The following is a 15,648-nucleotide window of genomic DNA, read 5'->3' on the forward strand; positions in this document are numbered from 1 at the left end:
ACAAACACGAAGAGAAAAGTAATGGCTATAACTTATAAAAACCAGACAAGCTTGCACACACGCTACACCTTATAGAAACTAATGCAAGAAGGTGTAAGAGATCAGGACAAAAAACTAACTTGAGCAGCAGAGCCCTGGCTTTCTGGAAGTTGCCTGTTTTGCCCAGGCAGATCCTTCAGTCTTAGCTTAGGAGATGTGTGCAGAAGGGAGCGCTAGAGATGAAAGCAACTCCAAAATCCAGATAACAAAACTATGCTAAGTTTAGATGTGTACATTTCACATTGCATCTCCATCCATCTCCAAGTTATTCTGCTTTCTTGATAAAAATGGGAATGACAACCCCTGCTATTTTGTGCTTAATCTCTTATCCGTGGGATTGTCATGTTAGAATGTAAGAAAGAAATAGAAGTAAATGTCACTAAATAGGAAAGTAAAGAGAATTGCTTCGCTGCAACATTTTTTCACTGAGCTGCTACTAAGGAAACATGGTTTCTCCATATCTGTTCCACAACTCATTTCGCCATCACATCATAGCCAGATTTTATGTCCTATTCAGAAACTTGTGAGAAGAGGCTAAAGCATGGGCCTCTCTCTCTTCCGCTTTCAAGTGGATGGCTGCATCACCTGCAGTCTTGCACATCAAAACATAACTGATGGGTAACTCTTTCTTCATCCCAAAACCCAGCTCCTCCTGTCATGCCCATTTAGTAAAAGCTCAGTCATTATAAAACCTTTTTTCACCAGGCAATTATAAAAGGGACAGACTCTCCCACTGCTGTTGAAGAGAGTTTAGATTATTGTTTTTTCTAAGAAAATTTTGTACTGATAGGATGCTACTAAAATGTTTCTTATAGACTGATGTCCTTTTGTTCCTACAAGACAACTATTATGAACTTTATGTACACAAACACACAGGAAACACACACAAGACCTTGCTATACAGCTCTATAGCACTCCAGTCTAAAGAAATGTCTCATAATGATATTGCATATTAGGCTTACAAAAAGCTTTACAAGGACATTAAAAAACAATTGAGGAGAAATTACATTCATGCCTGACCCCTTAAGAAACCACCACATTCCACAGAAGACACCAAAAGGAGGGTCAATAATGCCAGATCTTCAGCTGCCAGAAGCATTTTTCTTTCTAAGCATCTTGACCCTGTTGGTATGATCACAATGAGTGTCTCAGAGATAGAATAGTCTGATCTCTGCCAGAGCAACCTTAAAGTTTCCGGGAAATCTGGATATCTCTTGTGCTCCTGACTAATACAAAGAAATTTCTCCATTCATTATTTTCTTTGTTCTGTTCCAATAAATACACTCCTCCTGAGCACAGTCCTGATCCCCCACTGACAAGGCGAAAAACCTGATGCACCTGCGGTGGAAAACACACTGAATCTCAAGCCTTGCAGCTAAGACCTTATTTGTTTAACTCCACAGAAAATGTGATACTAATTTACTCAGCGTATTTACCCTTAAAACTTCATAGTGAAAGAAGGAAGCAGACAAGCAGATCTGTACCTTTGAGGCAGGTGGTTGCACTTTCCTGTTTCAGGTTCTGTGATGAGAGAAAGCGATGGGGGAATGGCACAAGTCTCATAACAACCTGTCTTCAGCACAAATGCTTAGCAAGGGCCAAAGTCTGTGGAGCCATGTGGGACACACAAGTCTTCACCCCAGCATCTCAGCCTCTCCCTCCTGAAGCACAGCCAATCAAGCTAGTAGGGTGCAAACCACAAACCACGCAGGAACTCACAGGCACGGCAGCTCACCGAACCTGTGAGTGGCTCATCAGCTTAGAGTGGTTTTATTCTTTTACTGTGAGGGAAACTGCTCTAGAGCAGTTTCTCTGAATGCTACAGCTGTGCTGGGGCACCTCATAACTTGCTCAGTGCTGAGTTCTTTAATATATCTGTCTGGAAAACACTGGCCCCTTTGGACAGAAGTAGTGATCCCCAAGAGCAAGCCATCAAAGGTCTAAAATGCACTCTCTTTTCTGTTATGGGGGGACAGCGGTGGCCATAAACTATCAGTATCTGAATTCGTGAAGCAGCTCTCCTGCTACACACCCCATTTGATGCAACAGAATCTATGGGTGTATATGCATGGGGCACCCACATGTGAAGATGCACTTGGATCTCTGTAAGCAAACACAGGCGAATGCAACAATCATCTTGTGCCTGTGTAGGCACAGACCAAGAGAGAGTTGATATATTGACTGTCCAGGATTTCATCAGATTGAGGGATTAGTGTGAACCAGGGGGCTGTCTTCAAGCTGTGAGAAAAAGAGTTATGAAAATCTGATTCTTACAAGAACACAGAAAAGGCACATTTGCCTATTTAGTAGCTGTATCAGTTGGGTTGCTAGCAGGGTTGTATTGCAGTGGCCTGGACAAGAGGGACTGCGGTCTGCCCAGCAGACTGATGATTTGTCTGGGCTGTGCACCTTTCAGATGGTAAAATCTATGGTAGTATCTTAAGGTTATAAGAATAGAACTTTCTTCTCCTCAGGTGAGCAATGGCTGAAAAGACACTGCTGGGATACTGCACTAAACTACCCCTCCCACCACTACAGAAAATGGAAGGGATCTCCCATTCCTCACAGCAGGGGCTGGAAGACAGGGAGGGGAGGGGCCTGATGTGTGATTGACAGTCCCTCTGGATGCAAGCAGCCTATGGGGGAGGGGAGGGCTGGCTAAAAGCATTCTGATTGGATCAACAGAGAAAGGGGTGGGGCGTTTGCAGATGATTGGCAGCAGTTTGAAGCCTCGGGGGGTGGGGAAGAGGGGAGGGAAGCTGATCCAAGAATCGCTGCTGTTCCCACTGCTGGAAGAGGGGATAAATAGAGGGTGGTGCTGGTGGTGTGAGTCCATCCACCTGTATCAGCCTCATGGTTAACTCCAATCATTAATTACACAGGCGTAAGAGTTACCCCTGCGCTACGCTCATCCTGCTGGGGGTTGGCCTCTGGAAGGCTGTTTCCTCCCACCTTCCCTGCCCTCCAGAGCTCCCTTCTCATGCCTAAGGGCTGCCAGGGATCAGCAGGGTCGCTGTGGGAGGAGGAGCATGGGTGGTTGGAAAAATGATTGCTACTGGAAAGCAGAAAGCCTCTGGCCTTGGGAAACACAAGCCCTTGCCCTGGCCCATGGGCTGCCAGGTGCGGTGCCTGTGGCTGTTAATATGAGGCATTTCAGAGAAAGTAAAAAGGACATCAAGTTAAATTTCTCCCTGCAGCCACCACTCTAGGACCACTTAAAATCATAGCCTAAAAACATCGTCTAAATTCTGTCGGGGAGCTGTAAGCTGTGAAAGGGCCATTTGCTGCAGCTGAAATAGATTCATAAATTATCAAGTTCTTGAGCCAGTGAGATTCACATGCCCCAAGTTCTTGAGGCCACTTTTCTTGACTTTGTACTGTTTCCTTCAGTATGGTTCAGCGCCTGGCCAAATGGTCCGTGCCTTTTCCATCCTATTGCTCAAAAGCAGCAGAAAAAAATATTTTCACTCCTAATTATTGTTGACTTTGTAGAACAAGCAGCCAGATTTCTCAGGTTCAATCTGTGTTCTTCAAAAGAGCACAGGTGTTACAAAGAGAAATGGGCAAAATTTTATTGATAACATTGAACTATCTAATATTGAAAAAACTATTCTTAACTGTATCTTTTGTCCAAAAAATTACAAAGAACAATTAAGATGTTTTATGAATTGCTATTAAATTACTCTTTTGCCATTTTTAATGGTTTAAGTACTTCCAATATAAAATATTCTGGTTTTCCATCTAAAACCAGCTCTTTATCTCAAAATCTACTTCGATTTGAGTAAAAAGGGTAAAAACAGATTAAACAATATACAGTGTTTTGGGGAGAAGCACAACCTTCCATTTGACCTAAGATAAAAAATATTTTTTCTTTTGCATTAGGGACATCAATCTTGCAAGCAAACTGAAAATCAGTTATGCAGCATTGTAGCATTAATCACATGGAGCTGGCTGAAGAACAGAGACACCGAATGCAAGAATCAAATGCTGATATCTTGTTTACTAGCGCTAAGACCTATACAGTGTTCAGCTTCATTTATACGGCACAATTTGTCTGACATTACCTCACAAACAAAAGCAAAAGACTGGAAATTAATGCAGGGCTATATCCAGGCTTCAGGCTTTATAGTCTCAATTGATCAATTTGAATATTATTTAAATACAAACATCTACCAAATTTTATATTTCAGGCTGGTTTTTTTTTTTTTTGTTGTGTTTGTTTTGGTCAGAGGAAGATCTTTTAGGCTAATAACTTGTTTTAATCATGATTCAACTCTTTTGACATAATGCCACCAAAATACTGGTATTGTATTGCTATGTCTGTTAGTACATTCTTTTTATACCTCTGGAATGTTCCTGAGCTCCTGAAGTGAGGGGGAAGGCTATGCCAGCATTGTTCATGTTGTTCTTTTTGTATATGTATAGAACTTCAAGCTGTCACTCTTGGACTTTTCACCACTTACTAAAAAGAAAGAAAGAGAAGAAAGCATTGCATACTCATCAAAATCCTAGACCTACAAAATAGAAACCATGTGGGGACCCAGATAGGGGAAACATAGGTACCAAGTTTTCTGTAAAGCAAGGTATGATTGCAAGAGGATTAGCTAATCAACTTGTAAAACAAAGCAAATCAATGTATGCTGCCATATAACCAATGTCACAGTGCCACTCTGACAGAGAGAGAGAGAGAGAAACATGCAAAGGGAAAGGAGGAACCTCGTGATTGATGTTTTTAATAGCTTCATTGAAACACATGATAAAATCAGATTCTCTCAGCAGGAGACAGACAGATATAAATGGACTCCATCTGAAGCGCAAACAACAAAAAGACGCAGGGAATTGTAAAACATACAGCACTCTCCTCATAAAGATCTCAATTTCTCTCATCCAAGTGTTTGCAACTGTCTCTCCCTGTGAAATCCTAATTAAACCAGTATTTTTCCCGTTTAAGCAATTTGAAAATGTGTGTAGTTTGATAAAAAGGTTAATTAGCTCTATTCTTTAAAAAATTGAAAAGGTACCATTTTGATCTTTTGCTTGAAATTCATGCCTATCCTTGCATTAAAAGTATTTCTCAATCTGGACTGTGGTTGCTCACAGACAGGAGAAACATACTCATAAGGGGGGGCTGTAGGGAGGCTCCTCAGATGGAAACCAAACATTTATCATGAGTTTTAATATTTTTACTTTTTGTTCTCCTAAAGTGTACTACAGATTGTTTTTCTTCTCGAGGCTGGGTGTTTTTCAAGGCTTGAAATCAAATTGATACATGATGAAGATAGACCTTCTCTGGTGACTTAGCTGGGAATTGCACAGAATTCTATCCAGTCTGATACTAACCAATAAAAGCAAGGGATAGAAACAGGAACATCGCAAAAAGCTATGAAATGACAATTCACAAGCATCATTTAAATCATTTGGAGACTGCATTCCCTTTTTATGCTGTTGCTGACCAAAATGTACTTCCTATTGAGTGTACCAGCTGTGAAAGATGACAGAGCCAAGCTGATTGGTCTAGAAAAATTGTTGTTACTGTTTAGCAGAGCAATTCCTAGACAAATGGAAGTTCTTGTTTTAATTCCTTCACCTCTCTGCTCTGGTTTAGAGCCCTTCAACAATTCCTTCGACAGAAGGATTGCTATAGATTGACATGAGACATTTCCTTCCCTTCTCCCTAGTTGCAGATATTATCCTTTTGCTGTAATGTAACTTTCACTGACTCTGACATTGGCATTTGGATCTTGTTATAGATATATGCTATATATTGATATATATTGATATATGCTCAAAATACTAGCTTTGTTAGCACCAAAGTAAATTGAAGCAGTGATTTAATAGTTGAAAGTAAGTTTAAACAAACTTACTGGAAAATAAAATTATCCATTTCTTCTTTTACTTGCTAGGGCTCCCAGTGCTCTGGGTTGACTATTCATTGTGTTTTCAACCTGTAAATGTCAAAGCACTTAATTATTATCGCATACATTATTGAGTAGAACCAAGCCACTTTCCTTCTAGTGTGATATCAAACATGATATCTTGCCAATAGGAGAGGCTAGGCATATTTTCTGTATTTTCTTCTTGGGTCTGTTATGGTTGCTGTATTTTTGGTTAAGGTCAGTTGAATGTGACCAAAAGGTTATTGCAGAAAGTAATCTCCAGTTCTCCTGTTCATTAATTTTGCTACCATGGAATCCTGATTTTGGCTGCCTTACACAGATGAGAAATGGAGGATGAAATTATTTCTGTCTCTGTTTCTTTCTCCAGAATTTTAAGTGTATGATATCACAGAATCGTAGATATCATGAGCACTTCTGCCAGCTCCGTTAGTATCCTTGAGTGGATACCATCCAGCTGCAGAGACTCGTGTGTGTCTAGGTAGTGTAGCAGGTCACTGACCATTTCCCCTTGTGTTATGAGGGACTTCATTCTTCTCTCTGTCCCTGTCTTCCAGCTCAGGGGTATGGGTAGCTGTAGGCTGAGGAAAAGAAGGCATCAAGTATCTCAGCCTTTTCCTCATCCTTTGTCACGATGTTTCCCTCTATGTCCAAAAAAGGCTGGAGGTTCTCCTTGGTCCTCCTTCTGTTGCTGATGTATTAATATAAACATTTTTTATTGTCTTTCATGGCAGTAGCCAGATTAAGTTCTGGTTGGACTTTGGCCCTTCTAATTTTCTCCCTACATAACCTCATAACATCTTTGTAATCCTCCTGAGTTGCACATCCCTTCTTCCAAAGATCATAAACTCTCTTTCCCAAGTTCCAGCCAAAGCTCTCTGTTCAGCCAGACCAATCTTCTTCCCTATTGGCTCATCTTTCAACACATGGGGATGGCCTGCTCCTGCCCCGTCAAGGTTTCTTTCTTGAAGAATGTCTGGTCTTCCTGGAATCCTTTGCTCTTCAGACCTGTCTGAAGGGACTCTGAAAACTCTTATCATTCCATGATCTCTGTGTCCAGGATGGCCTCCAACCATCACATCACCCACCAGCGCTTCTCTGTTCACAGACAATAGGTCCAGAGGGTGCTTTCCCTAGTTGTCTCAGTCACCAGCTGTGTCAGGAAGTTATTGTCCACACACTCCAGGAACCTCCTGGAGTGTTTCCTCTCTGCTGTGTTGTATTTTCAGCAGATATCTGATAATTTGAAGTCCCCCACAAGAACAAGGGCCAATGATTCTGAGACTTTTCCCAGCAGGTTATACAATATTTTGTCTGCCTCTTCACCTTGGATGGGTGGCCTGTAACAGAATCCCACCATGATATCGTCCTTGTTGACCTTCCCCCTCATTCCTATGCATAAACACTCAGCCCTGTCACCACCATCATTAAGCTCTAGACAGTCAAAACACTCCCCAACATACAGGGCAATCCCACCACCTATCCTCCCTTGCCTATCCCTCCTGAGGAGTTTATAGGCATCCATTGCAGCACTCCACTTGTGCGAGTCATCCCACCATGTTTCCATGATGGTAACTATGCCACAGTCTTCCTGCTGCTCATTGGCTTTTGGCTTCTCCTGTTTGCTCCCCAGGCTGCATGCGTTGGTGTAGATACACTACAATTGGGCTCTTGATTCTGCTACCTTTTTTTGGGATAAGCTCTAATCCCTAACTCATGTTTGAGCTGTTATATTTGCAGAAGTGTGAAGTTTTTTGATGAGATAAGCACCATGAGAAGTGTCTGGCATCACTTCCTGACTTTAGATGCAAAGTAACTATTTACCTGTGGCACTCAGGATGCACATGAAGGACGTTATGAAAAATTGTTTTGAGGCCAAAATAAAAGTCAGAAAAACAGCCTCCAACAATTCTTAGGGCCCCTCAAGTTCATTAATGTGAGAGATCAATGAACTAATATACAGTGAAACAAAAAGTTTCTCTTTGTGAGATGATGGACATGGAATGCCACCAGATGAACGTCTGCAGAAAGAACTGGAGGCATGTATTTAAGTGCCTCACATGGTTAACTATTTTATGAATAATGGATCAGAGAAAGTCAAACACCATTCTCAATAGGGCTTCTTCAACATTGAGGCAATGAAGAATTTTCAGTATCTGTATAACATTGAAAGGAATTCAGGATGACTTGAAAAGGACTGTCAATTAAAATTAGTAAGTTTGAGATGGATTATTTAAACTAATTGCTCAAGGAAAAATTAACAAGTAATTATAGCTGCACAAAAAAATCAGAAAAAGAGTAAGGAAAACCAACTTCTCCCTGTTATTTTCAGAAAAAGTACTTAAAAATATCAACACCTTTACAAGTAAGAACTTAGGAAAAATGGCATCACTGCTGATTTTAGGATTATATATCAGTGGAAATATTTTTGAATATGAAGACAGATGAACTGAAATGCTGAAAATTGAAAAGAAATTAGCATCCATTTGGCATTTCTGAAAACTAGTGACTGGAAAGTAAACAAGACAAACTAATATTTCCTGGGTCTAAAATACGTACCAAAATAGATTGCTGTTTATATTACTCTCCTATACCTGTATTTTCCTAGATTGTTGAAGGGAATTGAACCAAAGGCAGTTAGAAGGAATTTTTGAATATGAATTCCTAGTTATATGAGTACTAATATGAGAATAGGGTAATTATCGTGGCTGTCTGGTGCAAGGAGAACCCAGATAAGTTATTAGCCAGCACTCCAGGTGTATGTCAGCTGGGAAGCAAGTGCTGAAGCAGTTTCAGCCAGCAGATTTGCTCATTCTGCAGTTCTGACAGATGCCACAGGCAGAAACAAGTCAGTTTTGAAGCAAAAGTGATTTTGCCAAGAAATCATCCTAAAGATGCCATAATGCACAGAAGAGCACTACAATAGTGTACAGAGTCGGGCAAAAGGCCCACCTGGCCCAGTGCCCTCTAGCTGAGAGGGCAATAAGATCTATTTAGTGCCAATAAGATCTATTTACAGAAAATGATCAGGAAGAAAGGAAAAAAAACAAGCCTTCTTGACATTCCTTCCAGGAATGCTTCCCAGCAACGAGCCTGACTTGACTTGTTGAGCCAGAGATTGTATTTGAACAGTTATATTTAAGAGACATTTATTTTCTGTACATTTGTCTATGTTTCTGCCCTTTACTACATTCTGTGGCAATAAATGCCACAATTTACTTAATGCACAGAATGGAAGAACACTTCCTTCTTTTTTATTTAAAACTACTACCTGGTAATTTTGATAACGTAGGTTTGTTCCTCCTGGAGAAGTTAGGTTACACTGACTTAGTGGACTTCAAGGCCGTAGTCCAATGAAGTTTACGCTTAGAGACAATACTCAGTGTTTACCACTCAAATATCTTTACCATTGGCTTTTAAGTAACTTTTTCTATTTCATAATTAATAAAATTGGTTGAGAACCTTGGTAGTTTAGGAAATATGTAACAGCATATAAAAGCTGTTATCTTTATTTTCAATGTAATATCTAGCCATTGTTTTCAGCTCTGAACCTGCAAGAAGTTCTTGATAATTACTAAGATCTTCATAAAGAAAAGAGATGGAAATGCCAATCAATTCATAGCAGAAAAATATCCACAGTACAAAAACAAGTGTCCAGTTCATATAAATTATTCCACCTGCTGGCATACCTCACAGGGAATCTGAATGTAAGAGGGAACATGGAAAACAAACTTCCTATTTTTCATCCTACTGTAAAGTGTTTCTTCTTACACGTTATGGCACACTGATGGAAGAACAAGAGTCATATTCTATTCTCACCCATATGATAACTGGTATCTACTAGCTAGAGGAGTTGTGCATTTTAGATACTGTCATCTGGCATATCACATCAGAATCCAAAGTTTGAAAACTTTTTGTTAAGAAATTTTTTTCTAAGAGAAAGGAAGAATGAAGCATGATCAGAGCACCAGAGTTTTTGTTACAAGAGAAATCAGGATAGTTGTTGCTGATATTTTCCATATGATGAACTTAAAAAGATTTAAGTAACATATCCTGGAACAACTATCAAAGTCAAAGCCAGAGACAATCTTCTTTTCCCTTCTCCATCTTCACTGAAAATACAGCACTCTCAATTAGAAGTAGGGTTATTTACATAGGATACAGAATTGCTTATCAAGTCAATTTGCATTCTGAGGAACAAATAGATGGATTACAGTATTATGTATAAAACTTATTCCTGCTGTAGTGATCCATGAAATTACAGTTAATTTTGCTGAAATGGACCATTATATTTTTAAGTAGAAGTGAAAGAAAATGAGAAGGAGGAGGTAAGCTGCTAGGAACTGAACTTCAAATACAAGATTAAATTATTAGTAGGAACACAGCACTGCTGGGAACAGCGTGAGCTGCTTGATGAAGCCACTGACCTGTTGGCTTTCAGACACAACCAAGTATCCGCCTTGCCACAGTAAATTAGATAAATTATTGGTAGTGATGGGCCTGTCACATTGCACATTCATGTCCCCAAGTGATGTATGTAAAAGTGAATTCCTGCTGATACAAGCTCCATGCAGCTCCTATTGGCTCTGACATGCCAACAGCATGCATCTGTTCTGTGCAATGAAAAAGCTGCACTGTGATGCTTCTAAAGCACAGCTGTGAGTAATGATTTTGCTTGATTTTATAATGATGGAAAAGATTAATTCAAGACCATTAAGTGATTGCATAAAAATCTGGGGGCTATGAGATTAAAGTAAGGAAAACTCTAACTGTACCATAAGAATTTGCATTTCAATGCCTTTTTTCCCCTCTTTCAGCAAAAGAGGGCATGTGCTTCCACCCTCACTGCATAATTTGAAAGTGGTATGTGGTTTAATGTGGTTTCAGAGCAAGTCAGAAAAAAACAACTAACATTTGGTCACTCAGTTCTAAGATGTGTGTCACTGTCTTAAATCGCTATTGCCCTTCACTTGGATTCTGATAACTGACAACATATGCAGTCTTACTCCGTCCTATTTGTGAACCAAAATATCTCAACTTCAAAAGCCCTCTGAAAAGCAATTTGAAAACCCTGTGCTCATCAGTGCCATAAGTAACCACCTGAACTACCAGCTGCAACTCATTATATTTGTCCATCATGTCAGTCTATTTAGCTCACCCCAGACCAGAATTCATTAGTGTGATGTCAGATTCAGTGCTTGTAAAACTTATCAACAGTAGAAACCAGGGATAAAAGAGAAAAAGAAGTACAGAGAGAAGGAGATCTCAGCACTAAATTTTCAGGTTTATAATTCCAAGAGAGGAGGAAGCCAGAGGTCTTTCAGAGTCTACAACCTGTCTCTTGAGGCATTTTATAGCAGATGTTAATGTCTCTGCCCAGCATGCCAAGCCCAGGGAAAATCTGCCTTATCTTCCCTTCACCATGGTTTCTGACAGCATCAGGAGAAGTAATATGACAAACAGACATCAAGATAACTAAAACATAATTAGATGTTGTATCTCCTATATTATGCTGTCCCCTAAGAGAGCTACTATCAAAGGCTACTCACCAACATTTAATTTTTTTTAGCTCCTACCAGACTTTCTCAACACAGACCTCAGCCATAACAGCTCAAACTTATATTTTAAGAATATATTTGCTGAAAGTTTAATTGATTAAAAATGAAAAAGCTTTCCATGATAAGAAAAGTGCTGTCTGTTAAAACAAATGCTAAAAATCCACACAATGCAAAAAGTGAAAACTGTACATCAATGGCTTTAGAAAAAGGGGGAAATGGAAGTATTTAGGAATAAATTAATGGGTCTGTTAGAGTACTCTTGTGTAGTCACAAATAGGTTTGTATTGTAGGTATTTAAATGTAGTAAACATTTCTCTGTCTCAGTCTGTTTTTTCTGTTGTCTTAGTCCCTGTTTGATACAACCTGGTTTCACCAAAAGATTTAATTAAAACTGGAATAGCAGGGTCTATTAATGGTTAGTCTTAAAATAGCTTGACAGAAGGTGCATTGTGATCCCACAGCCAGGAAAACAAAGACTTGCTTTGGGTCAAGACTGAGGTGCCTGTGCAGAACTAGGAAGTGGGGAGCATCAGTGGGGAATAACAAGTAACCAGTTTAATGGAGTCCTGTTTGAACTGTGCAATAGCATTGGGACTGAAAAGTACCAAGACCAGTACTGGGAGAACAGGCATGCTATAGATTAAATACTCTGAAAATATAGGTAAAGATCAATAGAGTGGTTACAGCAGATTTGTAACACAGCTTTCTTTGTACTTTATTCTTGCATAATTTAGACTACTGGTATTCACACAAACTATATATAGGATATATAGGTAAAAGGAGAATTAATTCTTTGGGTTTTACACAGAATTCAAAAAAGTCTTCCACTTTCCATGCAGATCACTACTTTCAGAATAAAATGTCAGATGAAATTCACTGTGAAATAACAAGGGAATAGGATGTCTGTACTCTAGTGTTAACTAAATCAGTATAGCTCTGTGCCACAGAACAAAGAGAAATTGCCTACTGGTAGCATAGTTTCCATTATTTTTGTGCAGCTTTTACATAGATACTACAGAGGTCTAAAAAACATGAAGGCTATTTATTTATGAGTAACTAATTCTACATAACATTTAAACTATAAAATGGAAGGAGGAGAAGCTTGTGAATAATTAATATTAGCAGGAGTTAATTTTGTTTGGATAATCTTCTAAAATGCTATAAATTTAATTTGAGGTGAAGTTGCAGTAGGAAACTTCACGAAAGAATCCCGTGTTTAATATCAGAAAAAATTACTCAGAATTTTTGGCTTGTTTTTCTAGGCCTTAAATGCCAGATATTGAGTACAAAGTTACAGGATATGACTATTCAAGTTGACATACCGTCCAAACCAACCAAAGTCACTATGTACAGCATTTAGTCTGTTGCCTCACCTTGAGCCTGACCCATCAATCCTAAATATTTTTGCATTTTAGATGTAGTCAGATGCAGTCATAAAGGTTGTAATGTTGTCTATTTCATCAAGAGCAAAACAGAAGGGCTGCAATTTTTAGACAGGGTGACAACAAATCTTTTGTGATGTGACAAACTAATTTCAAACAGAAGATTACATCTGTTTTTATTGGTGAGGATGTATGGTCTACTTGCTGCAGCTCTTGTGAAAAGAAATTATATGAAGTCCTTGTTGGGCTTTCCTCTGTAATAATATCTATTTGCATAGCAAATCCAGGTGCAGGATAGCAGGATGCAACTCCATGTTTATGTCAGCTATAGCGTATGGTCAACAGTTGGCAGTCATGCTGTGTTTAGGCGTTGTGAGGTCTTCAAACACTGCTTAATGTTTCCATGCCATATGTACTGTAATATCTAATCACCATGGGAATAGAGTCTAATGTTTCAGCACAGTTTATTTGTTGGCTGGTAAAAAATAGCTAACGCTCAAAATGCTATTCATTACTAGTCTTTTTTTTTCCTTTTTTTTTTTTTTTTCCCCAAGACAGAGAAAACCACTATTATCTGCAGCTTTTCTGTTTTCTGCCTCCCAGGGTTGCTTTCTCCTTCTCACCAGAAATGAGCTGTAGCCTTTTCCCTCTTCCAGAAGACTTAAACATCTTCAGGCAATTAGTTTCAGCTGATCTGTTTCTCAAATATTTGGAACAGTGTGTAGCTCCTAACAGAAGAAACTTCAGAAATGAATTTTCTATGGGAGATTAAATCATCCAGATATAAAAGAAATTCCTAACAGCTTATGTTTTTTTCTTTTTTTGTTGTTGCATTTCAGTTGTTCCATATTGCAATATTAACTTCACACAGACTTGCATGGGAATCACCATAATCTTTGAAATTATTATTTTTTTTCCCCTACAGTAAATTCTGTTCACAGTTAACTGGAGAAAAACAATAATCTTCCAAAACTAAGAAACTGAAGAATCAGAGCACCTCCAATGTGTGCTCCACGATGCCTTAAAGATTATGGGTATCTCACTCGTAGCCCTGTAACTTTTTTCTTTCCAAAGCAAATTGATGCTGAAAGATACATCTCTGCTCTTCTTAACACAGCAAAGGAAGGTTTCTTTTTTTTCCATTGAGATTCCTATGACTATTTGGAATAATCCAAATATATTAAAACTTCTTAAGGGATTCATCCCATTCCTTCCTCTCAGCTCCAGCTAGGCACTAATGCAGGAAGTTGTACTCATGGAACCCCAGAGGAGAACCTAACAACTTTTAGAAGGATGAATTGGTTATTTTTCCATGATGTCTTAATCTCATGGTTGACGTTCTAGGGAAATGTGCTCAGGAATCCATGATGGGGAAGAGGGAAGGAGAAGGAAAGTCGTGAGGTTGTCCACTTCAACCACTGTCAACCACTGGATGCATTTAGCTGTAGTACAAATTCACACCCTTCTACACAACTCTGACATTGCTGAAAAACTTTAGAGTGTATGTAAATTGCACTGCCTTTGCATGCACTCTAAGAAGATTTTCCATTGCCAGACCTATGTGAAAAACTAAGGTGCAAATAAGAAATAGACCAAATACATGTACTGTTGACTTCAGTTACCTGTAGCTGCCTTTGATCGATTGTCTCTATGGAAAATGTGCTGGTTAAACACAATTTTATTCCATTTATTGAGAAGGCCTGGAAGGCAGTGAATTTAAGCCTTTTTGATCAGTGGAGTCCTAACAATTGTACAGTTAAGTTGCAGTCTTCTGCACAGAAGAAGTAAGCATGATAGAAGTAGTCTTATTTTTCTGAGCTCCCAGATCCCTTAGAAGCAGATGATGCAATTGGTAGATGTACCTTGAAAATATGGATGAAAGCCTGAGAACCCTTTATTACAGCAAGTTAGTATAACTAATAAAAATTACATCAACTTTCTTCAGTGTTTTACAGCAGTTCCAATATGGACGTGCAAGTCCTAGTATAAAAATCTCAACCATATAGAACGTGGTTACAAGGTCATTCTCACTGGTGATAACATGAGTAATGACATATGCTCAGATCATAGTGCATGACAACAGCCCCCTTAGGAGCTATGCAAAAAATGTGGTCAGCTCACCCAGCAATCCCAATGACTAAAAGTTTATCAGAGATAACACCTGTATACAATCTTAGCAATGTATGGTTAAAAGCTGAAGGAAAACAGAAAGTGTGAAGATTTTATTTAAATAATATGATTTTTGACCTTAATTTTAAAATATTAGTAATTCCTGTTTAAACTCCCATTGGAACAATAAAGAGGATTTTTTTTTCCTTTTGTATGTTAGCTACACCTGTATTTTATCAATCTGAAGGGCTTTAATTTCCTGTAACTTAGGTGTTATCATCTTCACTGCATACAACTCTTCTAACTCCTCATAAAATGACCACATGAGGACAAAGCTCAGAATACAATCTGAGTGTTTTGGCTTTTTAAGACTGGCTACCATCAGAGATGCCCAGCAAGGGTTAGCTGGAAATACGTTTATAGCATATATGGCATTGCCTTTAACCAAAACCCAAGAACAAAGGTAAATTTTCTGACATAACCAGAATGGTATAGCTCTCTCCGTCTGTTCTTGGGGGGAGTCTCTCATTGTCTTTGACTATGAATTATATCAACAGCCCTCCCTTATTGCCTTGTAATCCTGAAAGGAGACTGGACGGTGTTATGGTTGAGTCACTCCACTGGATACAGGCCTACTTTATTATTTCTGCCACAGATTTCCTGTGT

The 15,648-nt window shown here is 39.0% G+C and overlaps 1 protein-coding gene across 1 annotated transcript in view; it reads right to left on the reverse strand.

The window, feature by feature from the left end:
- Positions 1–1,606, reverse strand: part of GRAP2 (GRB2-related adaptor protein 2) — a 39,559-nt gene extending 37,953 nt beyond the window's left edge. The window contains exon 1 of the mRNA XM_017827573.1: positions 1,524–1,606. The gene's annotated coding sequence lies outside the window, so the exon portion shown is untranslated. The remainder of the gene's footprint in view (positions 1–1,523) is intronic.
- Positions 1,607–15,648: the final 14,042 nt, after the last annotated feature.

This window comes from Lepidothrix coronata, unplaced genomic scaffold (genome assembly GCF_001604755.1).
Source record: "Lepidothrix coronata isolate B3197 unplaced genomic scaffold, Lepidothrix_coronata-1.0 Scaffold141, whole genome shotgun sequence".
Lineage (NCBI taxonomy): Eukaryota > Metazoa > Chordata > Aves > Passeriformes > Pipridae > Lepidothrix > Lepidothrix coronata.